General features: G+C 50.9%; 1 protein-coding gene across 4 annotated transcripts in view; it reads left to right on the forward strand.

Annotated features, from left to right (window-relative positions):
- The window catches only part of LOC119971382 (BTB/POZ domain-containing protein KCTD19-like), a 179,175-nt gene that overhangs the window by 124,480 nt on the left and 29,114 nt on the right, over nt 1-25,581 (forward strand). For 3 of the 4 annotated variants that reach the window (XM_038806837.1, XM_038806839.1, XM_038806841.1), the window contains 3 exons: nt 3,723-3,764; nt 5,502-5,656; nt 25,100-25,201. The gene's annotated coding sequence lies outside the window, so the exon portion shown is untranslated. The remainder of the gene's footprint in view (nt 1-3,722; nt 3,765-5,501; nt 5,657-25,099; nt 25,202-25,581) is intronic. The other variant, XM_038806838.1, reaches the window with a different exon arrangement.

Consider the following 25,581-nt stretch of genomic DNA (forward strand, 5'->3'; position numbering starts at 1 on the left):
AAAAGAAGCCCACGCCATCGTGGAAGCCGTGCGGCACTGGAGGCACTACCTCGCTGGTAGGAGGTTTACCCTCGTCACCGACCAACGATCGGTAGCCTTCATGTTTGATAATACGCAGCAGGGCAAGATCAAGAATGATAAGATCTTGAGGTGGAGGATCGTACTCTCCACCTATAATTACGATATAGTATATCGTCCTGGGAAGCTCAACGAGCCCCCAGATGCCCTGTCCCGCAGCACATGCACCAGCGTGCAAGATGACCAACTACGGGCTATCCACGATGACCTCTGCCACCCGGGGGTCACCCGGCTCGCCCATTACATCAAGGCCCGCAACCTGCCCTTCTCCACCGAGGAGATCAGAGCTGTAACCAAGGACTGCCAAATCTGTGCGGAGTGTAAAGCGCACTTCTATCGACCAGATAAGGCCCACCAGGTAAAGGCATCTCGGCTCTTTGAACGCCTCAGTATTGATTTCAAAGGGCCCCTCCCCTCAAATAATTGCAATACCTATTTTCTCAACATTATAGATGAGTTCTCCCGTTTCCCGTTTGCCATCCCATGCCCCGATATGACCATCCCCACTGTTATCAGAGACCTGCACAGTGTCTTCACCCTGTTTGGTTTCCCCAATTATGTCCACAGTGACAGGGGCTCATCATTCATGAATGACGAACTGCGTCAGTACCTGCTCAGTAAGGACATAATTTCAAGCAGGACTACCAGTTACAACCCCAGGGGAAACGGGCAGGTGGAGAGGGAGAATGCGACAGTCTGGAAGACCGTCCTACTGGCCCTACGGTCCAGGAATCTCCTGGTTTCGCACTGGCAGGAGGTCCTCCCCGATGGGCTCCACGCTATTAGGTCCCTCCTTTGCACGGCCACAAACCAGACTCCTCATGACCGCTTGTTTGTCTTCCCTAGGGCAACTACCAGATGTGCCTCGCTTCCGTCCTGGCTGATGACACCAGGTCCTGTCCTCCTCCGGAAACACGTTCGGACCCATAAGACCGACTCCCTGGTAGAGAGAATCCAGCTCCTGCACTCAAACCCTCACTATGGCTGGCAGGATACCATCACCCTCCGAGACCTGCCGCCCGCAGGCTCCTCCACCACTACCACTACTGTACCCCCCACACTATACCCCGCCCAACCTCCCATGCCAGCGCCCCCACACCTATTTGGTCCCGCGCTCCCTTCCACCCGGCACACCAGTCCGCAGGAATGAAGCTCCGGAAGAGCCGCCCCCCGGAATCCACCCTTGGGCCCGCACTGGACCCACTTCCACAGCCACCCAAAACGGCTGCAACACCAGTGCTTCGACGGTCGCAACGTACGATCCGGGCGCTGGACCGACTGAATTTGTGAACCCGTCACCCCCGCCGGACTTAATTTTTTTACAGGGGTGAATGTGGTGAATGTATAAATACTGTTAATTCACCAGTACACTGTATTACGTTATACTATGTTATTAACCCTGTGGGTTCCATGTATGGGCCACTATGTGGCTTCACCTACGGGGCAGATGTGGAGCATGTACGGGCTCTGCCCATGGCTCCGCCCTTTAGAGGAAGTATAAGAGCAGCAGACCTGCGGGACGCCTTCAGTATTGTACCGGTCGCAGGCAGGCAAAGTTGTAAGTTGATTAAAACCACTGTTTACTTCGACACGAGTCTTCGAGTGAATTGATGGTCGCATTATTCAGTAGGAATTTTCAAAAGGGTATTAGGATAAATACTTGAAGGAGAAAAACCTGCAGTGCTACGGGAAGGACCAGGGGTGTGGGACCAGTCGGATAACTGTTCCAACACATTGGCAAACCCACCATGGCTGATGGCCTCCTTTTGTTCTGTGTCATTCTATGATCTATCCTAGGTATGGGATCAAACAGAATGTTGAAATATATAAAGGGATTTTCTGTTGGGGAGGACCTTTAAACAAAAGTACATTATAGCCTGTATTTCATGCTTCCCTGATAGTGGCATTTTAAGCTGATGGGAGTGTGAAATTAGTGAAACGGATTTTGCTCTGGATTCCTAACCACCCTGACATTGCAGCGATTTTAAGACCTTGTTTAGGCTCTTCCTACTGGAATGTAATTTCCTCTCCAACCTCAATTGTTGGGGTGATGAGAGGATTTTGTGGGGAAAGCCCGAAAATGAATGGGCTTAGATCTCAAATCGAGCAGAACTGGGTGTAAGGGGCCCCTCACAAGACCATATGACTTTGGGTGCCCTCCAAAAAGATCCGCTGGCCGCTGAACTTCCAACCCGCGCCATGTCTTTCCCTCAGATCCCTAAATACCTACTCTCCACCCTCTCAGGCCTTTCTTGCACTGGGACCCCCAAAACCTACTTTGCCATCTGATCCGGCACTTCTCTGGCATGTTGAAGCACTTCCTCTTCTGTCCACTGCAGGGATGACAACTGCCGGCAAATCGGATGGGCCGGCAGCTCTCTAAGGCAAGACTTCCTTCCAAGTGAGGGGTGGAACGACACTCAAATAACACTTACTTGAGCATGAAATGGCTGCAGGGCATCAGAGTCAGCAGAAAGCTTTGATGACTGGATAGGATTCAACATCCGCTGAAATGTTCAGGTCTATATGTTAAGATGAATTTTCCAATCAGCAAAAGCTACTTTAAGAGTCTGAAGCATTTGTACACATAAACACTATGATTCGATTTTTACTCTGTTTAAAACCAGCAGAACCAGATTCACTCTCACATGCTATGGTAGAATTAAACAAAACTCAAACATAAGCTAATGTTGTCTGTTGTAATTTTACTCGAGGGATAGATCATGTTCAGTAATTTTTTAAAAAATTGCAGTATTTTTCTGTAGCTTTATGGTCAGCCAATCTTTGTTCACTGGATACAACGAGTCTTCAAATGCGATGACAAAGTTTAAAACACAAAAACCATCCATCAGATAATGCACATAGTTCAGTCAATTTCCTTTCCTCGTAATTATTTGTCTTTCAGTGAGCATTGGTTTGGAGATATGGACACACTCCGAATGTTTTAGCAAATATCACTCATGTGAAACACGTTCTAGCTGCTCTAATTTAGGCGCATGTAAGAGTGTGGCATCTTTCAGCAGCTTCATTTGATTCCGGACTAGCAATTGTTATTTTTTGGGTCTTGGTTTCATATATGATAGATGGACCAACATTATATTCTTTCATCAAAACCTTCTGATTCTTGCTCTTTTCAATACGTCTACAGACATTTATTTTCTGTTTTGATAATGCGATTTTTTGCACTCCTCACCTTTGTTTTTCTCTGGTTTATTGGATGCTATTGTGACAAAATGGGGCTTATAATTCATGATAATGCACAATGTAATACCAGATGCACGAATTACAATGGTGGGTGCTAACAAGAACTACCAACGCCTCTCCAGAAGCTTGGCCACCCGTACCAAGGTGACCCGACAGCGCTTGGAACTCTTTGGGTTCTGGATAACTTCTGAATGACTTCTGGTTGGTTGCATTGGGAAATATTAGAAATTCTGGTTAGCACCACATTCCAGTTGGCACAATGGTTGAAAACACAAAAGTTTACTGAAACTCAAATTGCTGTGCAGGTCACATTGAGTGGATGTAGATTATGCCTGATGTTATTGTTTTAACTCTATGCTTTTTACCATGATCTAATTTGAAAAAAAAGCTGCACTAACTTGAAATATTTGCTCAAATGACCTGTTTCCACTTTCTTCCAGTTGATGCAAGATTTGGTCCCTCAGAAAACAGTCATGTTACAGGTATTTATTGTACATTCCAAAGGAAATACTCCCTTATTCACCAAAATGTGATTTTTGATATTCAGCCTAAAACACTGTATTCGCCTATTTTGCTTCTTCTCAGTGTGAAATTGCTATTCTCATCGCGGTCCCTAATCACCAATGCCATATACTGACTGAGGTTGAGAGGGGAAAAAGGAATCCTGCTGAAAACTATATATTAATGTTGTTTTGTGTTGATCATCACAATCAACATGAGTGACTTTCCTTCCAGTTGGCCCCTCACAGATAGAACATAGAACATAGAACGATACAGCGCAGTACAGGCCCTTCGGCCCACGATGTTGCACCGACATGGGAAGTCAAAAACTATAGGCCATCTAACCTACACTGCCATTATCATCCATATGCTTATCCAATAAACTTTTAAATGCCCTTAATGTTGGTGAGTTCACTACTGTTGCAGGTAGGGCATTCCACGGCCTCACCACTCTTTGCGTAAAAAACCTACCTCTGACCTCTGTCCTATATCTATTACCCCTCAATTTAAGGCTATGTCCCCTCGTGCTAGCCACCTCCATCCGCGGGAGAAGGCTCTCACTGTCCACCCTATCTAACCCTCTGATCATTTTGTATGCCTCTATTAAGTCACCTCTTAACCTTCTCTCTAACGAAAACAACCTCAAGTCCATCAGCCTTTCCTCATAGGATTTTCCCTCCATACCAGGCAACATCCTGGTAAATCTCCTCTGCACCCGTTCCAAAGCTTCCACGTCCTTCCTATAATGAGGTGACCAGAACTGTACGCAATACTCCAAATGCGGCCGTACCAGAGTTTTGTACAGCTGCAACATGACCTCATGGCTCCGGAACTCAATCCCTCTACCAATAAAGGCCAACACACTATAGGCCTTCTTCACAACCCTATCAACCTGGGTGGCAACTTTCAGGGATCTATGTACATGGACACCGAGATCCCTCTGCTCATCCACACTACCAAGAATTTTACCATTAGCCAAATATTCCGCATTCCTGTTATTCTTTCCAAAGTGAATCACCTCACACTTCTCTACATTAAACTCCATTTGCCGCCTCTCAGCCCAGATCTGCAGCTTATCTATGTCCCTCTGTAACCTGCAACATCCTTCCACACTGTCTACAACTCCACCGACTTTAGTGTCGTCTGCAAATTTACTCACCCAACCTTCTGTGCCCTCCTCTAGGTCATTTATAAAAATGACAAACAGCAACGGCCCCAGAACAGATCCTTGTGGTACGCCACTCATAACTGAACTCCATTCTGAACATTTGCCATCAACCACCACCCTCTGTCTTCTTTCAACTAGCCAATTTCTGATCCACATCTCTAAATCACCCTCAATCCCCAGCCTCCGTATTTTCTGCAATAGCCGACCGTGGGGAACCTTATCTAACGCTTTACTGAAATCCATATACACCACATCAACTGCTCTACCCTCGTCTACCTGTTCAGTCACCTTCTCAAAGAACTCGATAAGGTTTGTGAGGCATGACCTACCCTTAACCAGATGGAGAGCACTTTGCTTCTCCTCAGACCATGAGTGCAAATGAGATTTTGAAGATCAGTAGAACGGAGGACAAATTGAAGTTGCATTGATGTAATGCCAATGCTGTTACAATAAATAGCACCAACAAACTGCATAAATTAAAATGTTTGATATTTGATCATTCTAACCAGATAGATAATTCCTGTGACTTATTTTGTTTAAAACTTTATAGGTTTAGCGTCACTTACCTTTAACTTATCACATGAAGAAATATTTTATGCCAGGGAATGTAATCATTTTTTGACTGGAATCATCCTGGACTCGTATACTTTGAAGGATCCTCAACAAATAACACGGGAAATACTGCAACTGGTGAACATTCTTTGGGTATGTTTTATTAGCATTATTTCAGCAATATGAAAAAGTCAGTTATCAGCATTTGTGATTATGTTTTTGTTTTAATCATAAATTTAAAATTGGCAGGTAAATAAGTGAAGCTGATACATTGAGGAAGGATATTGTGCAAATGCCAACTAGTTTTAAAGTACAAGCCATCAAACATGGCGGGGGGGGGGGGGGGGGGGGGGGGGGGGGGGGCTGGGAGGAGAGTGAAATTCCAGTGAAAGACTTCTGATGAGAGGAACTGTTTTTATTTTCGGAGGGCCAGTAACCAGCGGACACGTGTTTAAGGAAATTGGCAAAAGAACAGAGGGGAGTTGAGAATTTGTTTTTCACTGTGAATTGTGATGGTCTGGGATGCACTGCCTTTAATGGTAATGGGTAGTAGATTTAGTATCAACTTTCAAAAGATATATACATGAAATGGAAAATGCAGGCAGTGGGACTAATTGAAGAGCTCACGATAGGCAGTGTTCACTTCATGTGCTGTATGATTCTATGAAAGGGTCTCCTGCCTAATCATACACCACATGGAATGGGAACCAGGAGCTAACAGAGAGAAAAAACATGGTTCACCAAAAATGGAAGAGACAGATAGTACGAGTAAAAAAATTAAAAGGTATTAAGTGAGGTCAGAGTAAGAGGAAATGCACTAAAGCCTAAAGGGTTTACTGTCTATGCATCTGAATACAGAGTGTGGTAGATGAGGAGGTGATATGCAGGTGCAGGTAGCTATGTGAAAATATTATCTTATGGCCATCATGGAGATCTTACCCCAAAAAAGTACTGGATACTAAATATTCATCTTTCCTTTAGTGTGTGTGGTGTTCTTTGCGTTGCTTATTAGGATGGATTGCGTAGTGTTCCACAAAGACCACAGTATAGCTTTTACTTAAGCAAAGCTATGATTTTATTCACACGACTAAACTGGGTTTCGACACTTAGTCCTTATTAGAATACAGAATTGATCAATAACATCTAACTACACTCACCTACTGCTAATCTCACTCACTGGTATAACTTTAATCTAACCTTCTCGCACTAACTGCTCTGATGACCTCGCTCTAGTTGTCTCCTGCTTACTTCTCCCCTAAGGTCTAGCATCACTGCTGATCATGAAGCGCGTCACCTCCATACTCCCGGAACGCCTTGACCCACTTCAATTCGTATACCGTCTCAACCGGTCCACATCAGACGCCATTTCCCTGGCCCTACACTCATCCCTAGAGCATCTCGAAAACAAGGACTCCTACATCAGACTCCTATTTATTGACTATAGCTCCGCCTTCAACACCATAATCCCAGGCAAGCTCATATCAAAGCTCCAACACCTAGGACTTGGCTCTCCACTCTGCAACTGGATCCTTGACTTTCTGACCAACAGACCACAGTCAGTAAGAATGAACACCAACACCTCCTCCACAATAGTCCTCAATACCGATGCCCCGCAAGGCTGCGTACTTAGCCCCCTACTCTACTCCCTGTACACACACGACTGCGTGGCAAAACTTGGTTCCAACTCCATCTACAAGTTTGCTGACGATACGACCATAGTGGGCCGGATCTCGAATAACAACGAGTCCGAATACAGGAGGGAGATAGAGAACCTAGTGGAGTGGTGTAACGACAACAATCTCTCCCTCAATGCCAGAAAAACTAAAGAGCTGGTCATCGGCTTCAGGAAGCAAAGTGACACCCCTGTCAGCATCAACGGGGCCGAGGTGGAGATGGTTAGCAGTTTCAAATTCCTAGGGGTGCACATCACCAAAAATCTGTCCTGGTCCACTCACGTTGACGCTATCACCAAGAAAGCACAACAGCGCCTATACTTCCTCAGGAAACTTAGGAAATTCGGCATGTCCACATTAACCCTTACCAACGTTTACAGATGCACTATCGAAAGCATCCTATCGGGCTGCATCACAGCCTGGTATGGCAACTGCTCGGCCCAGGACCGCAAGGAACTTCAGAGAGTCGTGAATACCGCCCAGTCCATCACACGAACCTGCCTCCCATCCATGGACTCCATCTACAGCTCCCGCTGCCGGGGGAAAGCGGGCAGCATAATCAAGGATCCCTCCCACCCGGCTTACTCACTTCTCCAACTTCTTCCATCGGGCATGAGATTCAGAAGTCTGAGAACACGCACGAACAGACTCAAAAACAGCTTCTTCCCCACTGTCACCAGACTCCTAAATGACCCTCTTATTGACTGACCTCATTAACACTACACCCTGTATGCTTCAACTGATGCCAATGCTTATGTAGTTACATTGTATATCTTGTGTTGCCCTATTATGTATTCTCATGTATTTTCTTGAATTTTGTTTAATTCCCTTTTCTTCCATGTACTGAATGATCTGTTGAGCTGCTTGCAGAAAAATACTTTTCACTGTACCTCGGTACACGTGACAATAAACAAATCCAATCCAATTTTTTTTTTTTTTTTTTGCAGCTCCCTCTAGTGGCTATTCATGATACTACATTTACCCTTGTAATGCTGATAGTTATGATAATACCACAGCGTGGTGACCAGAACTGAACGCAGTACTCCAGCTACTTCCTAACTCCTGTGTTATACAGTCCAGCATAACCTCCCAACTCCTATCCTATGTCTTGGCTAATAAAGACAAATATCCCATCTGCCTTCTTAATCACCTTGTCTACCTGTTTAGTCACCTTCAAGGATTTGTGTACTTGTATTTCAAGGTCTCTCTGTTTGTCTACACTTCTCAGTATCCTATTTATTCCTTTTCCTCATTAACCTTCTCCAAATGCATAGTCTCACACTTTTCTGGACTGAACTCCATTTGCTTTGTTCTGCTTACCTGACTCATTCAATCATACCTTCTTTCAGACTACAAATTTTCCTTCGTTATCAGCTGCATGGCTAATATTTGTATCATTTTAATCATACCCCCTATATTTAAATCTAAATCATTGATACACAGCACAAAAAGCAAAAGACCTACTACTGATCCCTGTGGACCCCAATGTAATAGTCTTCCAGTCAAAAATAAAAACACCCATTCTCTTGCTGTGCCAATTAGCCATGGATCCCATGGCTTTTACATTTGGTATCAATTTGCCATGTGGGACCTTATCAAAAGCCTTGCTAAAATACGTATATACAACATCAAATGCATTACCATCATGGGACCCTCCTTGTTACCGCTTCAAACAAATTCAATGTTAGTGAGACACCACCTTTTAGCAAATCAATGTTCTTGGATCTGGAGAGTTAGGAGGCGGAATGGGTCTATTAATAAGGTAGATTTTTCAAGTGCTGGAGCGAGAGGATGTGGGGTCAAGGACAGAGTTTATTTTGTTAGAGTCAAGAAAATATAAAGGTCTCTTTTTTTTAAGAAAACATTTTATTGAAGCATTTATAATTTTAAAACTTTGACACTCTAAACAACCGAGCGGTCCGACACACGCAACAACCTCACAGTAACATACCCAACTTCTCCCCGCCCTACCTCCTGACTACCCATATATTAGATTCCTTACCTGTGTTCTTCACTGCCATGCCTCCCTCCCCCCCCCCCCTTCTGCTGACGGTCAGTTTTCCATAAAGAAGTCGATGAACGGCTACCACCTCCGAGCGAACCCCTGTATTGAACCCCTTCAGGCGAACTTAACCTTCTCTGCCTGAGAAACCCTGCCATGTCACTAACCCACACTCCTGACTTTGGAGGCTCCGAGTCCCTCCATCCCAGCAAAATCCGTCTCCGGGCCACCAGGGAGGCAAAGACCAAAATGTCAGCCTCTTTCCCCCCTGGGCTCCCGGATCTTCCAACACTCCAAATATTACCATCTCTGGACTCTGAGTAACCCTCCCTTCCAGGACCTCTGACATGACATCTGAGAATCCGTGCCAAAGTCCCCTCTGCTTCGGACATGCCTAAAACATATGTCCATGATTCGCAGGACTCCTCCCACACCTCCTCGAGAAACCTACTCATCCGGGCCATGGTTGTACGAGCCCTATGGACCATCTTGAACTGGATCAGGCAAAGCCTGGCACACAACGAGGGCGCATTCACTCTCCACAGGGCCTTCTCCCATAGTCTGACTTCCAACTCTTCTCTTCCCCCCCCCCCCTCCACAACTCATCCTTCCACTTCCTCTTCACCTCCCCAATTGGGACCGCTTCCTACTCCATCAATTCCTTACATATTTCCCCAACCCTTGTTTTTGACCTTATCCTGTAGTCCCCTTAGGGAGAGGCAAGGAAAGCCAGGAACCTGCCTCCAGACAAAGTCCCGTACCTTAGGTACTGAAATCCGTTCCCACCCGGCAACTCAAACTCCTCCTCTAGCTCCTCCAGGCTCGGGAAACCCTCCTCAATGAAGAGATCCCAAAATCTCTCAATCCCTGCCGACTGCCACCTCCTAAAGCTCACGTCTAGCCCCCCCCCCCCCCCCCCCCCCCCCCCCCCCGGAGAAAACCAGTGATTATCACAGATCGTTGACCACACTGATGCCCCCTCCAGTCTCATGTGCTGCCTCCGTTGGCCCCATACCCTCAGGGCTGCCATTCCACAGAGCTTGTGGAGTACCGAGCCGGCGTGAACGGCAGAGGTGCTGTTAACAGAGCCTCCAGATTCGTGCCCTTACAAGATGCCACCTCCACTCACTCCCTCACCGACCCCTCCCCCACTACCCACTTCCTAACGAACGCTATATTAGCCGCCCAGTAATAATTAATCAAGTTCGGAAAGGCCAAGCCCCCCCCCCCCCCCCCCCCCCCCCCCGCGCCCCTGTTCCAGAAGGACCTGCTTCACCCTTGGGGCCTTCCCAGCCCATATAAAACCCGAGATCGCCGCGTTTATCTTCCTGAAAAATGCCTTGGGGATGAAGATTGGGAGACATTGAAACACAAATGTCCTTGGGAGGACTGTCACCTTCACAGTCTGTACCCTCCCCGCCAATGACGAGAGCACGTCCCACCTGCGGAAGTCCCCTTTCATTTGCTCGATCGCCCTGTCCAAATTTAACTTATGGAGCTGACCCCAGACCCTTGCCACCCGAATCCTCAGGTACCTAAAACTCCTTCCCACCACTTTAAACGGCATCTCCATCGGTCTCCTCTCCTGCCCCCTTACCTAGAATGCGAAGACCTCGCTCTTGCTCATGTTTAACTTGTAACCTGAGAACCGACCAAATTCCTCCAATGTCCCCATAATTCCTGCAATTCCCCCCGGCGGGTCCGTTATGTAAAGAAGAAAATCGTCTGCATAGAGCGAGACCCTATGCTCCAACCCCCCCCCTCTCACCAACCCCGCCAAATGTTCGATGACCTAAGCGCCATTGCCAAAAGCTCTATGGCCAGGGCAAACAGTACTGGGGAGAATGGACACCCCTGCGTTGTCCCCCTACACAGACTAAAATACTCTGACCGAACCCGGTTGGTCCTTACGTTCGCCACCTGTGCCTGATATAGCAACTGGACCCAATCCATGAATCCCTGCCCGAAACCCAAACCTTCCCATGATACCCCACAGGTACTTACATTCTACCCAATCAAAGGCATTTTCCGCATCCATGGCCACCATCACTTCGACCTCGCGGCTCTTCGCCGGCATCAATATCACGTTTAGGAGCCATCTAATATTGGACGTCAAGTGATGTCCCTTCATAAATCACGTCTGGTCCTCCCCTATTACCTCCGGGACACAATCCTCTATGTGCGTGGCCAAGCTCTTTGTCATCAATTTCGCATCAGCATTTAAAAGGGAGATCGGCCGAAATGACCCACAACTTTCCGGATCCTTATCCCACTTCAAAATAAGGGAAATCGATGCCTGCGATAACGTTGGGGGGTGCACTCCCAGCTCTTTAGACTCATTAAAAGCTTTTACCAGGAGCAACCTGGAAATTTTTTTCTAGAACTCAACCAGATATCCATCAGGTCCCGGGGCCTTACCCGATTGCATCGTCCCCAACCCATCTATAACCTCCCCAAGCCCAATTGGGGCTCCCAAGCCTTCTACCAACTCCTCATCTATCCTCGGGAACTCCAGCCCCCCCACCCCCCAAAATCGCTTCATACCCTCCCTGGCTGGGGGTTCCGATTTATATAATCTACTGTATAATTCCCAAAACACATCAGTCACCTCTACCGGATCCACCACTACCTCCCCACCCCACCCCCCCATCCCCGTATCCTTTACTTTCCCAATCCCTCTCGCCGCCTCCTGTTTCCTCAGCTGATGCGCTAGCATCCTGCTGGCTTTTTCCCCATATTCATAGACCGCCCCCTTAACCCTCCTCACTGTCCCGCCGCCTTACCTGTGGACAGGAGCCCAAAGTCCAGTTGTAGTCTCTGACGCTCCTTCAGAAGCCCATCATCCGGAGACTCCGCATACCTCCTGTCCACCTGTAAAATTTTGCCTACCAGCCTGTCCAGCTCTGCCCGTTCAGTCTTCTCCTTATGGGCCCGAATTCCAGAGCTGGGACTCGACCAACCCAGCCTCGGATTCAGGACCATGTTAAAGTCTCTTCCCCATAATCAGTCGATGTGAATCCAGGTCGGCATCTTCCCTAGCACACACCTAACTGATGCATGATGAATTGCACAAAGACTTGAGTTGGATACAACTGAGGCTTTATTGCTCTAAGATGTGTGGCCTCCCACAACAGCTGGTGAAATGGCTGCAGCATGGAGGACACACATATTTATACTCGGGGACTACCAACGTACCTGTAGTACAGGTCCTACCATACATCCTCTAATAGAGGTGCAAAAGTGGTTTACCACATTCACCACCTGTTAAAATTGAGTCCGGCGGGAGTGGTGGAGAACTATATACAACAAATGGTTTTTACGTTTACAATATTCGGTAGAGAGAAAAGAAGTGTCTTTTGAAGTCCAGTGGACCCGTTAGAGGTTTAACCGTTCCGGGGCCTTGATGTTCCGCTGGGAGCGACGTAGTGGTGGCGGCGATGCCGATGCTGGTATGATGTCCGGTGACTCCGGGAGCGTGCCGGAATCCTCGGGCGTAGGCAGGGGGAGGACGGATGGTCCTGGGGGGGGGGGGGGGGGGGGGGTTGCTGCTGGGAGCGCTGGGGGAGGGGAGGGTGGCGCCGGGCCAGGGGGTGTGTGTGTGGAACCTGCTGGTGCCAGGTCCCTGAGGGAGACAGTATCCTGGCGGCCGTCGAGGTACGCCACATAGGCATACTGGGGGTTTGCATGGAGCAATTGCACCCTCTCCATCAACGGGTCCCCCTTGTGGAGTCGGACATGCCTACAGAGCAGGACGGGTCCTGGAGCTCCGAGCCAAGTCGGGAGCGACACCCCGGATGTGGACTTCCTGGGGAAGGCAAAAAGACGTTCATGGGGCGTATTGTTAGTGGCGGTGCACAGTAGTAGGTACCTAAAGCTCCTCTCCGCCCTTTTTAGTGGGAGCCTACCAATCCCCTCCTCCTGATCCCCCGGGTGCATGACAAACAGCTCGCTCTTCCCCAGGTTGAGCTTGTACCCTGGGAAGTCCCCAAATTCCCTGAGAATCTTCATCACCTCCGGCATTCCCCCCACTGGGTCTGCCACACATAGCAATAAGTCATCTGCATAAAGCGACACTCGGTGCTCCTCCCCATCCCGCACCAGCCCCCTCCAGTTCCTCGACTCCCTCAACGCCATGGCCAGGGGTTCGATTGCCAATGCAAAGAGCAAGGGGGACAAGGGACACCCCTGTCTCGTCCCTAGGTATAACCGAAAGTACTCCGATCTCCTCCTATTCGTGGCCACGCTCGCCATCGGGGCCTCATATAACAGCCTCACCCACCTGACAAACCCCTCCCCAAACCTTTCCAGCACCTCCCACAAGTACCCCACTCAACCCTATCAAAGGCCTTCTCCGCGTCTAGCGCCACCACTATCTCTGCTTCCCCCGCTACCGCCGGCATCATTATAACATTCAAGAGCCTCCGTATGTTGGTGTTCAGCTGCCTTCCCTTCACGAACTCCGTCTGATCCTCGTGGATGACCCACGGCACACAGTCCTCTATCCTTGTGGCCAAGATCTTCGCCAACAGCTTGGCGTCTACATTTAACAGCGAGATCGGCCTGTATAATCCACACTGCAGGGGGTCCTTGTCCCGCTTAAGGATCAAGGAAATCAGCGCCCGGGACATAGTCGTGGGCAAAGCCCTCCCCTCCCTTGCCTCGTTGAAGGTCCTAACCAGCAGGAGACCCAGCAGGTCTGCATACATTTGATAGAATTCGACCGGGAACCCATCCGGCCCCGGCACCTTCCCCGACTATATGCTCCCTATCCCTTTGACCAGCTCCTCCAGCTCAATCGGCGCCCCCAGTCCCTCCACCTGCCCCTCCTTCACCCTCGGGAATCTCAGCCGGTCCAAGAAGTGCCCCATTTGCCCCCCCCCCTCCGCTGGGGGTTCAGACCGATACAATTCCCCGTAAAAGTCCCTGAAGACCTCATTGATGCCTAACCCCCTTCACACCACATTCCCTCCCCTATCATTAACTCCACCAATCTCCCTGGCCGCATCCCGCTTACGGAGCTGATGCGCCAGCATCCTACTCGCCTTCTCCCCATATTCATACACCGCTCCCTGTGCCTTCCTCCACTGAGCTTCTGCCTTTCTGGTGGTCAGTAAGTCGAAATTGGCCTGAAGACTACGCCGCTCCCCCAGCAATCCCTCCTCCGGAGCCTCTGCGTATCTCCTATCCACCCTCACCAACTCCCCCACCAGCCTCTCCCTCTCTCTCTGCTCTCTCCTCTCCCTATGGGCTCGGATGGAGATCAACCGCCTTCAATGCCTCCCAGACCGTCCCCACTCGGACCTCCCCATTATCATTGGCCTCCAGGTACCTCTTGATACATCCTCGAACCCGCCCGCCCACCTCCTCATCTGCCAGCAGCCCCACCTCCAAGCGCCAGAGCCTGGCGCTGGTCTCTCTCCTCCCCCAGCTCGAGGTCCACCCAGTGCGGGGCATGATCCGAAATGACTATCGCCGAATATTCAGCATCCTCCACCCTCGAAATCAGCCCCTTGCTCATAATAAAAAAATTGATCCGGGAATAGGCCTTATGTACATGGGAGAAGAATGAAAACTCCCTGGCCCTCGGTCTCGCAAACCTCCAAGGATCCACCCCTCCCATCTGGTCCATGAACTCCCTCAACACCTTAGCCGCCGCTGGCCTCCTACCCGTCCTGGACAGATCCAATGGCGGATCCAGCACTGTATTGAAGTCCCCCCCCATTATCAGGCCCCTCCGTCTCCAGATCTGGAATGTGGCCCAACATGCGCCGTATAAAACCTGCATCGTCCCAGTTCGGGGCGTATACGTCCACCAGCACCACCCGCTCCCCCTGCAGCTTGCCGCTCACCATCACTTACCTCCTGCCGCTGTCCGCCACCACATTTGACGCCTCAAACGACACCCTCTTTCCCACCAGGATGGCCACCCCCCGATTGTTTGCATCCAGCCCTGAATGAAACACTTGGCCCACCCATCCCTTCCTCAGTCTAACCTGGTCCGCCACCTTCAGGTGCGTCTCCTGAAGCATGGCCACGTCCGCCTTCAGCCCCTTCAGGTGCGTAAATACACGGGCCCGTTTGACCGGCCCATTCAGTCCCCTCACATTCCAGGTTATCAGCCGGATCAGGGGGCTCCCTGCCCCCCTCCCCCGCCGACTAGCCATAACCCTTCCTCTGCCTGCCACTTGCCCGCGCCCCCGCTCGGCCTGTTCCCCACGGCGGCAAACCCCCATCTCGATCCCCCCTGCATACTCCAGCTCATTCCTGGCCATTCCAGCAGCAACCCGGTCCCTCCCCCCCCCCCCCAAAGCTAGCCGCCCCCCCAAAGCTAGCCCCCCCAAAGCTAGCCCCCTAGTCGTGTTACTCCCTCCATAGTACTCCCGTAAGCCAGCTGACTCTCGCTGACCCCAGCAACTCCCGCCAATCCTCCGACCCCTCCCAGCGTGGGGCTACCCCTCCTCCCCAGTGCCCACCAGCAGGCTCACCTCCTCCCCCTCCCGCTCTCATGCGGGAAAAAAGCCCGCGCTTCTCAGCTCCGACCCCGCCACCATCAACCCTCAGCGCGGGAAAAAGCCCGCGCTTTCCACCTACCCGACCCCGCCTCCTCTAAAGCAGCTCCCATTGTCGGCCCAATCCCCTCGCGGGGCCCCAGCCCCCTTCCCACCATCAGCTCCCCACACTGCAAGTCTACCCCCCTCCTCGAGCCCATCCACCGAACCCACGCAAAAAAAACCAGTGCCCCACCAGCCCTGAAAACGACACAGAACCAGCATTAAACAGAAAACCCCCCTCAGAAATTAACACTTACATACAGACCCCCACACCCAACCCTCAGTTTGAGTCCAACTTCTCGGCCTGCACAAAGGCCCACGCCTCTTCCGGGGACTCGAAGTAAAAGTGTCGGTCCTTGTAGGTGACCCACAAACGCGCCGGCTGCAACATGCCAAACTTCACTCCTTTTCTGTGCTGCACCGCCTTCGTCCGGTTGTACCCGGCCCTCAGCTTAGCCACCTCCGCACTCCAGTCCTGGTAGATCCGTACCACCGCTTTCTCCCACCTGCTACTCCGCTCCTTGGCCCACCTGAGCACACACTCCCGGTCAGCGAACCGGTGGAACCGCACCAGCACCGCCCGTGGCAGCTCATTCGGCTTGGGCCTCCTTGCCAGTATTCTGTGGGCCCCCTCCAGCTCCAGGGGCCCCTGGAAGGACCCAGCTCCCATCAGCGAATTCAGCAGGACGACCACGTAGGCCCCCAGGTCTGACCCCTCCAGCCCCTCAGGAAGGCCCAGTATCCGCAAATGTTTCCGCCTCGACCGGTTCTCCATCTCCTCGAACCGCTCCAGCCAGTTTTTATGGAGCGCCTCATGCATCTCCACCTTTACCGCGAGGGCTGAGGCCTCATCCTCTCTTTCGGAGGCCTGCTGTTGGATCTCCCGGATTGCCACCCCCTGGGCTGTCTGAGTCTCCAGCAGCTTGTCGATGGAAGAACTTCAACGGCTCTAGCAGCTCTGCTTTGAGCTCCCGAAAGCAGCGCTGGAGAGTCTCCTGCTGCTCCTGCGCCCACTGCCTCCATGCCTCTAGGTCTCCGCCGGTCGCCATCTTGTGCTTCTTCTCTCGCTTTTGCTTTGGCGCTGCCACCACTATCTTGCTCGCCCCACTCCTGGTCTAGGCCATATACCGATGGGGAAATGCTGCTGACTCCTTCCCACGTCGGGAATCGTCAAACAAGTACTGCTGGGGGCCCTAAAAAGAGCCCAAAAGTCCGTTCCTGGCGGGAGCTGCCGAACGTGCGGCTTAGTTCTGCATAGCCGCAACCGGAAGTCCCGAATGGAGTGTAGTGCATCAGGGAGGACCTCCTGCCAGCATGAGCCCGGGAGGTTCCTGAACCGTAGGGCCAGTTGGAAGGCCCTCCATACCGTCCCGTTCTCCCTCTCTACCGGTCCGTTTCCCCGGGGGTTGTAGCTGGTCGTTCTGCTGGAGGCGATACCCCTGCTGAGCAGGAACTGACGCAGCTCATCACTCATGAAGGAGGATCCCCTGTCACTGTGGATGTAGGCGAGGAAACCGAACAGAGCGAAGATCGTGTTGAGGGCTTTGATGACGATGGCAGATGACATATTGGGACATGTGATGGCGAAGGGGAATCTGGAGTACTCATCGACCACACTGAGAAAATACGTGTTACGGTCGGTGGAGGGGAGGGGCCCTTTGAAATCCACGCTGAGGCGCTCAAAGGGGCGGGAGGCCTTCACCAGGTGCGCACGGTCTGGTCGGTAGAAGTGCGGCTTGCAGTCCGCACAGACCTGGCAGTCCCTGGTGATTGTCCGTACGTCCTCGACGGAGTATGGCAGATTGCGGGCCTTTATGAAATGGTACAACCGTGTGACTCCCGGGGACAAAGGCTGTCGTGCAGGGTTTGGTGTCGGTCTACTTGTGCGCTGGCACATGTACCTCGGGATAGGGTGTCTGGGGGCTCATTGAGCTTACCGCGGCGATACAAAATCTCGTAATTGTAGAGAGAGCTCGATCCTTATCATTCTTGATCTTGCCCCGCTGTGTGTTATTGAACATGAAGGCTACCGACCGTTGGTCAGTGAGGCGAGTGAATCTACTGCCGGCCAGGTAATTCCTCCAATGCCGCACAGCTTTAACGATAGCTTGGGCCTCTTTTTCAACGGATGAGTGCCGAATTTCTGAGGCATGAAGGGTGCGGGAAACTAATGCCACAGGTCTGCTGGCCTGATTGAACATGGCGGCTAGGGCGACGTCTGATGCGTCGCTCTCTACTTGAAAGGGCAGTGTCTCGCCTACTGCGTGCATCCCGGCCTTGGCGATATCGGCTCTGATACGGGCGAAGGCCTGTTGTGCCTCGGGTTGACTGTATGAGTGGGCGTGCCTTGCCGCATAGTTTGGGACCCACTGAGCGTAGTACGAAAAGAACCCCAGGCAACGCTTGAGGGCCTTGGGGCAGTGCGGGAGGGGGAGCTCCATGAGGGGGCGCATGCGGTCGGGATCGGGCCCCAGAACTCCGTTCTGGACCACAGAGCCGAGGATGGCTAAGCGGGTCGTGCTAAACACGCATTTCTCCTTGTTGTAGGTGAGGTTTAGGAGAGTGGCGGTGTGGAGAAATTTGGCAAGGTTGGCGTCGTGGTCCTGCTGGACATGGCCGCAGATGGTGACGTTGTCTAGGTACGGAAAGGTGGCCCGCAAACTGTACCGGTCGACCATTTGGAAGACCGAGACCCCGTTGATGACGCCGAAGGGAACCCTGAGGAAGTGATAGAGGCGTCCGTCTGCTTCGAAGGCAGTGTATGGACGGTCAGATTTACGAATGGGGAGCTGGTGGTAGGCGGATTTGAGGTCTACCGTTGAGAAGACCCGGTACTGTGCAATCTGATTGACCATATCAGATATGTGTGGGAGGGGATGCGCGTCGAGCTGCGTGCACCGATTGATGGTCTGGCTGTAGTCCACGACCATTCTGTGTTTCTCCCCAGTTTTAACTACTACCACTTGGGCTCTCCAGGGGCTTTTGCTGGCCTTGATGATGCCTTCCTGAAGCAGCCACTGGACCTCGGACCTGATGAAGGTCCTGTCCTGGGTGCTGTACTGTCTGGTCCTGGTGGCGACGGGTTTGCAATCCGAGGTTAGATTTGCGAAGAGGGAGGGCGGATCGACCTTTAGGGTCACGAGGCCGCACACAGTGAGGGGTGGTAGGGGCCCGCCGAATTTCAGGGTTAGGCTCTGGAGGTTGCACTGGAAGTCCAGGCCGAGTAGTAAGGCAGCGCAGAGGTTAGGGAGGACGTAGAGGCGGAAGCCGCTGAATTCTACGCCCTAGACCGTGAGTGTGACTGTACAGTACCCCCGGATTGCCACGGAATGGGATCCGGAGGCCAGGGAGATTCTTTGGTTGGCGGGGCATACCGCGAGGGAGCAGCGCTTTACCGTATCCCGGTGGGTGAAGCTTTCGGTGCTCCTGGAGTCCAGCAGGCAAGAGGTCACGTGTCCTTGTTGATCACGTGTTGAATTTAACGCTGGTCGATGCGGTGGCCAGGTTGTGCGGGCGAGACTGGTCTATGGTCACTGAGGCGAGTCCTGGCCGGTCGTCGCTGGTGTCGGATGATGGGGAGCCCGGGGGGCACAGATCCTGGAACGCTGGCGGTGCCCATGTGCTGTGGGGGAGACAAGATGGCGCCTGAAGATCTTGAGGAGGACAAAATGGCGGCACCCATGGGCCGCACGTGGCGGGGGTTGAACAAGATGGCGGCGCCCATGGGCCGCACGTGTTGCTCGAAGGGGAAGATGGTGGCGCCCACTGGCCGCGCTTTGTCTGAGGGGGAGAAGATGGCGGCGCCCACTTGCCGTGCGTGGTCTGAGAGGGAGAAGATGGCGGCGCCCACTGGCCGCGCGTGGTCCGGGGAGGTGAAGATGGTGCCGCCCATTGTCCGTAAACGAGAGGGGTGGGGGCGATAGTGGTGACAGCACGGGCCTGGCACACTGCGGCGAAGTGCCCGTTCTTGCCGCAAGCCTTACAAAGGGCAGCGTGGGCCGGGCAGCGTTGGCGGGGGTGTTTCTGCTGGCTGCAAAAGTAACATCGGGGACCCCTGGGGTTCGCTGGTTGGCGCGTGGCGCAGGCGTATTGGCTGGGTAAGGCCTCCGCTGGGGCGGCCGTCTGTGGGGTCCACGATGCGTAGGAGGGGTGGGCCGCGCGGCTGAGGGTGTAGACCTGAATGTTGCGTGAGGCGACCGTCATAGAGAGCGCTAGTTTCTTTGGCTCTGCGAGATCAAGCGTGGCCCCTTCTAACAGTCGCTGGCGTATGAGGTCCGACCCAATCCCGTAACAAATGCATCCCGCATAAGGAGGTTTGAATGTTCAGTGGCCGTAACGGCCTGACAGTCACAGTCCCGGACGAGTGGGATTAGGGCCCGCCAGAAGTCTTCTATGGACTCACCAGGGAGTTGAGAGCAAGTGGAGAGTATGTGCCTGGCGAAGAGCGTGTTCGTCTTCTGAGCGTAATTCCCTTTGAGAAGCGCCATGGCTTCGGTGTAGTTTGGCGCGTCCTGGATTAGCGGAAAGATGCTGAAGCTCAACCTTGAGTACAGGATCTGTATCTTCTGAGCCTCCGAGACAGGGCTTGGCGCCGAGTTGATGTACGCCTTGAAACAAGCTAGCCAGTGTTGAAAGTCCTTTTTAGCGTCGCTTGAATGTGGATCCAGCTGCAGGCGATCCGGTTTGATACGGAGGTCCATCTTTTGAAAATCTTAGAGCAATAAATTGATGCACGATCAATTGCACAAAGACTTGAGTTGGATACAATTGAGGCTTCATTGCTCTAAGATGTGTGGCCTCTCACAGCAGCTGGTGAAATGGCTGCAGCATGGAGGACACACATATTTATACTCGGGGACTACCAACGTACCTGTGGTACAGGTCCTACCATACATCCTCTAATAGAGGTGCAACTGTGGTTTACCACACTAACAAACCCAACATCATCCCAGTTTGGGGCATATATATTCACCAATGCCACGGCTATTACCTCTAGCTTCCCACTAACCATAATGAATCTACCCCACGGGTCCGCCTCTCTCTTCCCCACCTCAAATGCCACCCGTTTATTGACCAGGATCGCCACTCCACTTGTTTTAAGGAGCTAGGAGTGCTCCCCCCCCAATGTTATCGCAGGCATCAATTTCACTTATTTTCCCTTGTTTTAATGTCCAATCCCGAATGGAACGCCTGCCCGACCCATCCCTTCTTCAACATAATCCGGTCCCCCACCTTCAAATGTGACTCCTGCAACATAGCCACGACCGCCTTCAGTTGCCTCAAGTGTGCGAATACACAAGCCCTTTTGACTGGCCCATTCAGTCCACAAATGTTTCACGTGACGAGCCTGGTCGCAGGGCACCCTGCCTCCCTCCCCTGCCGATCAGCCATAACATCTCCTAGGCCAGTCTTTGGCCCATGTCCCACACCTCTCTTGGCCTGCCCTCAGGCAACTACCGTCATCAAGCCTCCTCCTCCACCTTGAAAGTCCCCTCCTGTCAGCAGTCTACTCTCCACCCCCACCCCCCCCATCATTCTTCAGCTCTTACCCCACTTTACTTCCGTGAACTAGCTCTCCCAGCTAGCCTGGCAGCCCACGCCCTTGGCACCTAGCATCCTATCCCCTGATGATTCCCCTCTCCCCGCTCTTAGTGCAAACAGTCAAAACAAAGGCAAGAAGCAAACACAAACAACATATCCCTCCCAAGGTCCGAGCACAAGGCTCACCCCATCTCCCTTAAAAAATATTAACCTAACCCCAAACAGAACTGAAAAAACAAAAAGAAACAAACAGAACCTCCGAGATATGTCCGAACATCGCAAATGCAGTCAAAGTTCAAGGTCCTCCTTCTCCTATCAGTTTATTCTCTTTTCATGAAGTCTACTGCTCCCCCCCCCCCCCCCAGGACTTGCGCATCAGCCCCTGTGTGCCCGGTTCACCTCCAACGGCCTGTCGAACGCACATTCTCCAAGCAGCTTCTCCAACATCTTACCCATATATGCATTAGCATCCGATCCTTCTCTTCCCTTTGGCAGACCCACGATCCGAATGTTCTGCCTCTGAGAACGGTTCTCTAAGTCCTCCACTTTCTCCAGCAGTCACTTCTGCTGGTCTTGCAGCATCCCAATCTCTGCCGCCATCGAGGTGGACTGCTCCTCACGATCCACCAGCAGCTCCTCCAGCCTCTGGATCGCCTGTCCCTGGGTCGTCAGTCTCGTCTCCACGTGGTCAACCACTGCCTTGATCGAGTCCACCTCCCAGGCCAGGTCCTCCACACACTCTTTACGTTGTTGGATGAACTTAAATATGGGCCTCACGGTAGCATGGTGGTTAGCATCAATGCTTCACAGCTCCAGGGTCCCAGGTTCAATTCCCGGCTGGGTCGCTGTCTGTGTGGAGTCTGCACGTCCTCCCTGTGTGTGCGTGGGTTTCCTCCGGGTGCTCCGGTTTCCTCCCACAGTCCAAAGATGTGCGGGTTAGGTGGATTGGCCATGCTAAATTGCCCGTAGTGTAAGGTTAATGGGGGGATTGTTGGGTTACGGGTTACGTGGGGTTAAGTAGGGTGATCATTGCTCGGCACAACATTGTGGGCCGAGGGACCTGTTCTGTGCTGTACTGTTCTATCTCTAACTTCTCGTTTTGGAAGCTCACCAACTGTGCTGTCGACCACTGAGCTGACGGGGCCGGACCCTGAGCATCTGCCATTTCCACAGTCGATATCTGCTCCTCACTCACCACCACCTTCTGGTTCCTCCTTTTCCGATTTGTTTCTGGGCCGCAGCTCCATAAACTGGGGGTCCCCTCCTTCTTCTACACCTTTACAAAATTCCTGTAACAATCTGGCATAAAAGCCACAAAAAGACCACCATGAGCGGGAGCTGCCAAATATGCAACCTTTCACTCCATGGCCGCCACCAGAAGTCATAAAGGTCCCTTTTACATTAGGGTCACTAACTAGTCGGAAAAATATAGAAGAACAGATCTGTCAGGAAATTAGGGAGAGGTGCAAAGAGAAGTTACAATGGGGGACTTGTTATCCTAATATAGTGTGAGATGGTAACTGTGTAAATGGCGAAGAATTTCTGAAGTATGTTCAGGTAGGTTTTCTAGATACTATGGCCGGGATTCTTTAAAAAAGCGACTACGTGTCGAGTGTTGACGCTGGTGTAAACACTGGAGTGTTTCATGCCGGCATCAACGGGTCTTTTGGCCAGCGATTCTGTAGCCACAGGGGGCCAGGCCCAGCGAGTCTGTAGCCTAGAGGGGGCCAGCACGGCGCTGGAGTGCTCCACGCTGCTCCAGCTGCTTTATGCGGCCCTGCACTGCTTGCCATGGGTCCACGCATGCGCGTGGCTGCTGGCCGTGTCGCGCTGGCGCCACGCAACACGACAGAGCCACACAGTGGGCCGGTGCAGATGAAGGTAGGCCCCCTCCCAGATTGCCCCCGCCTCCCCACCAGGACGGCAACCGCAGCCACGATGCCGAGCTCCCGCCAGGTGGAACCATACGTGAACCACGCCAGTGGGAACTCGGCCGGTCGACCGCGGAGAATCACCGCGGGGGCCTCTTTCAACAGCCCTCGACCGGCGCCCGTTGACCGCGCGACTGCTACCGATTTTCCAGTCGTCAGAGAATCGCGTCCTTGCGTCTGACCCGATCGCGGGTCTGAGGCCACATTTTCCGCCCCCGCGCCGAGTGCCATTCCGGCTCGGAGAATCTGGCCTATATTTCCGGTCCAACAAGAAAGGAAGCACTGTTGGATCTGATTCACCCGATTAAGTGAGACAAGTGGATGAAACATAAGTTGGGGACGTTTAGGAAACAGTCACCACAGTGTTAGAAGATTCAGGTTAACTTGGAACGGAAGAAGTAGCAATCTAGAGTAAAAATAATTAAATGTGGGTGAGAACAGATCTGTCCTATATAAATTGGAATCAAAGATTCACAGGCAGAACTGTAATTGAACAATGGGCTGCCTTTAAAGAGGAGATAGTTCAGGTATAATTGATCTATATTCCACCCGGTCGGTAATTTAGTAGAAACAAAGCTGGAGCTCCTTGGATGAAGCAGAAAAAGATTGAAAATGTCGGGTTGATAATACATGTGAGAAATAGGCTATATATCGAAAGTTTAGAGTGAAAGTGAAACAAGAAATAAGAGCAGCAAATAGAGAGTATGAGAAGGGATAGATAACCAACATAGAAGGAAATCCAAAGTATTTTAAAGGCTTTTAAATAGTAAAATGAGGTGGTTCAATTTGGGACCAAAAGGGAAATTTAAGCACGTTGGCAGAGGGCATAGCTGAGGTACTAAATAAGCACTTAAAACAATTGTTCCTGGGACCCATCCCTAATTGCCCTTGAGGGGGCAGTTAAGAGTCAACTACATTACTATGGAGTCACATGTAGGCCAGACCAAATAAGGATGACAGATTTCCTTTCCTAAAGGTGGGTTTTTATGACATAAAAAATGGTTTCATAGCCATCATTAGACTTTTAATTCCAGGTTTTTATTGAACTCTAATTTCCCCAACTGCAGTAGCAGGATTATGAACCTGGGTCCCCAGAGCAGTACACTGGGGCTTTGGTTTACTAGTCCAGCGACAATACGACTACGCCAGCACCTCCCCATAATTTTTTGCTTGTCTTTACCGAGGAAGACAGGATGGTGGAATGTGGCAGATGAAATTTAATGCAGAGAAGTGCCAGGAATCATTTTAGCAGGAAAGAGAAAAAGCAATATAAAAGGATATAACTGTAGGAATAGAGGGACTTGGGGGTGTATGAAGATGGCAGGGCATGTTGAGAAAGTGGTTAAAAAGGCAACCAGAGTCCTAGGCTTTATAAATAGAGGCATAGAATACAAAAACCCGGAAGTTATGGTGAATCTTTGAAAAACCCAAGTTCATCCTCAATGTAAGAATTGTGTCAAATCCTGAGCACCACACTGTAGGAAGGATGTGAAGGCATTGGAGAGGGTGCAGAAAAGATTTCTGAGAATGCGTCCAGGGTTGAGGGAGTACATTTACGAGGTTGGGATTGTTTTCCCCAGAGAAGAGTAGGTTGAGGGGAAATTTCATAGAGGTGTTCAAAACCGTGAATGGTCTGGACAGAGTGGATAGGTATGGCTTCAGTTGAATAGATATTTTATATCCATAGCTGTATTCCATGAGAATATTAAATGCTTATATTCTGTAGAAATATTATTAATATTTTCAAACATATATTGTAAGAAACATTTATATTTCACCAAAGTGAATGTGCTGGTCAGTGAGCATTATTCTGCAATCTGCTGCATCACACTTATAAAGTAATTGAATAATTATAATTTAGGATGCAACTTTTAAAACCCTAATTTTTGTATTTTAAGACAGAAGAAATAACACCAGAAATATTTGTGTCTAAGTTGCTAAATTTAAACGTCTTCAAGAACCAAAAGCAGTCACATGACAAGTTGGTTAAATGGTTAACGGTGAGTAATAATCGATATTTGACAATTGAAAGGAAATTCTACTGGATTTCTTATCCTAATCTTCCTTTACATAAGTTTATCACTAACATGAAGCAATTGCCGTGCAAGTCCTATGTTTTTTGTAAACAACTTTAGTGCAGTAGAAAAGAAAAACCAACTGATATTTAGTGACTTGGTTGATTTTCCCCATAACAATTCAGAACCTCTTGTGGAGCAAATTAGGAATGAGCTACTGGTTGGGATAGAGGCTGGAATTCTCAGGCTGTTCACTTCGGCGGGATTTTCTGGTCCTGCTGCCAGCATCTCTACGCTGCGGGTTTCCTGACCGCATGGGGTGGCTTCAATGGGAATTCTCATTGACAGTGGCAAGATCAGAGAAT

This window comes from Scyliorhinus canicula, chromosome 9 (assembly GCF_902713615.1).
Source record: "Scyliorhinus canicula chromosome 9, sScyCan1.1, whole genome shotgun sequence".
In the NCBI taxonomy this organism is placed as follows: domain Eukaryota; kingdom Metazoa; phylum Chordata; class Chondrichthyes; order Carcharhiniformes; family Scyliorhinidae; genus Scyliorhinus; species Scyliorhinus canicula.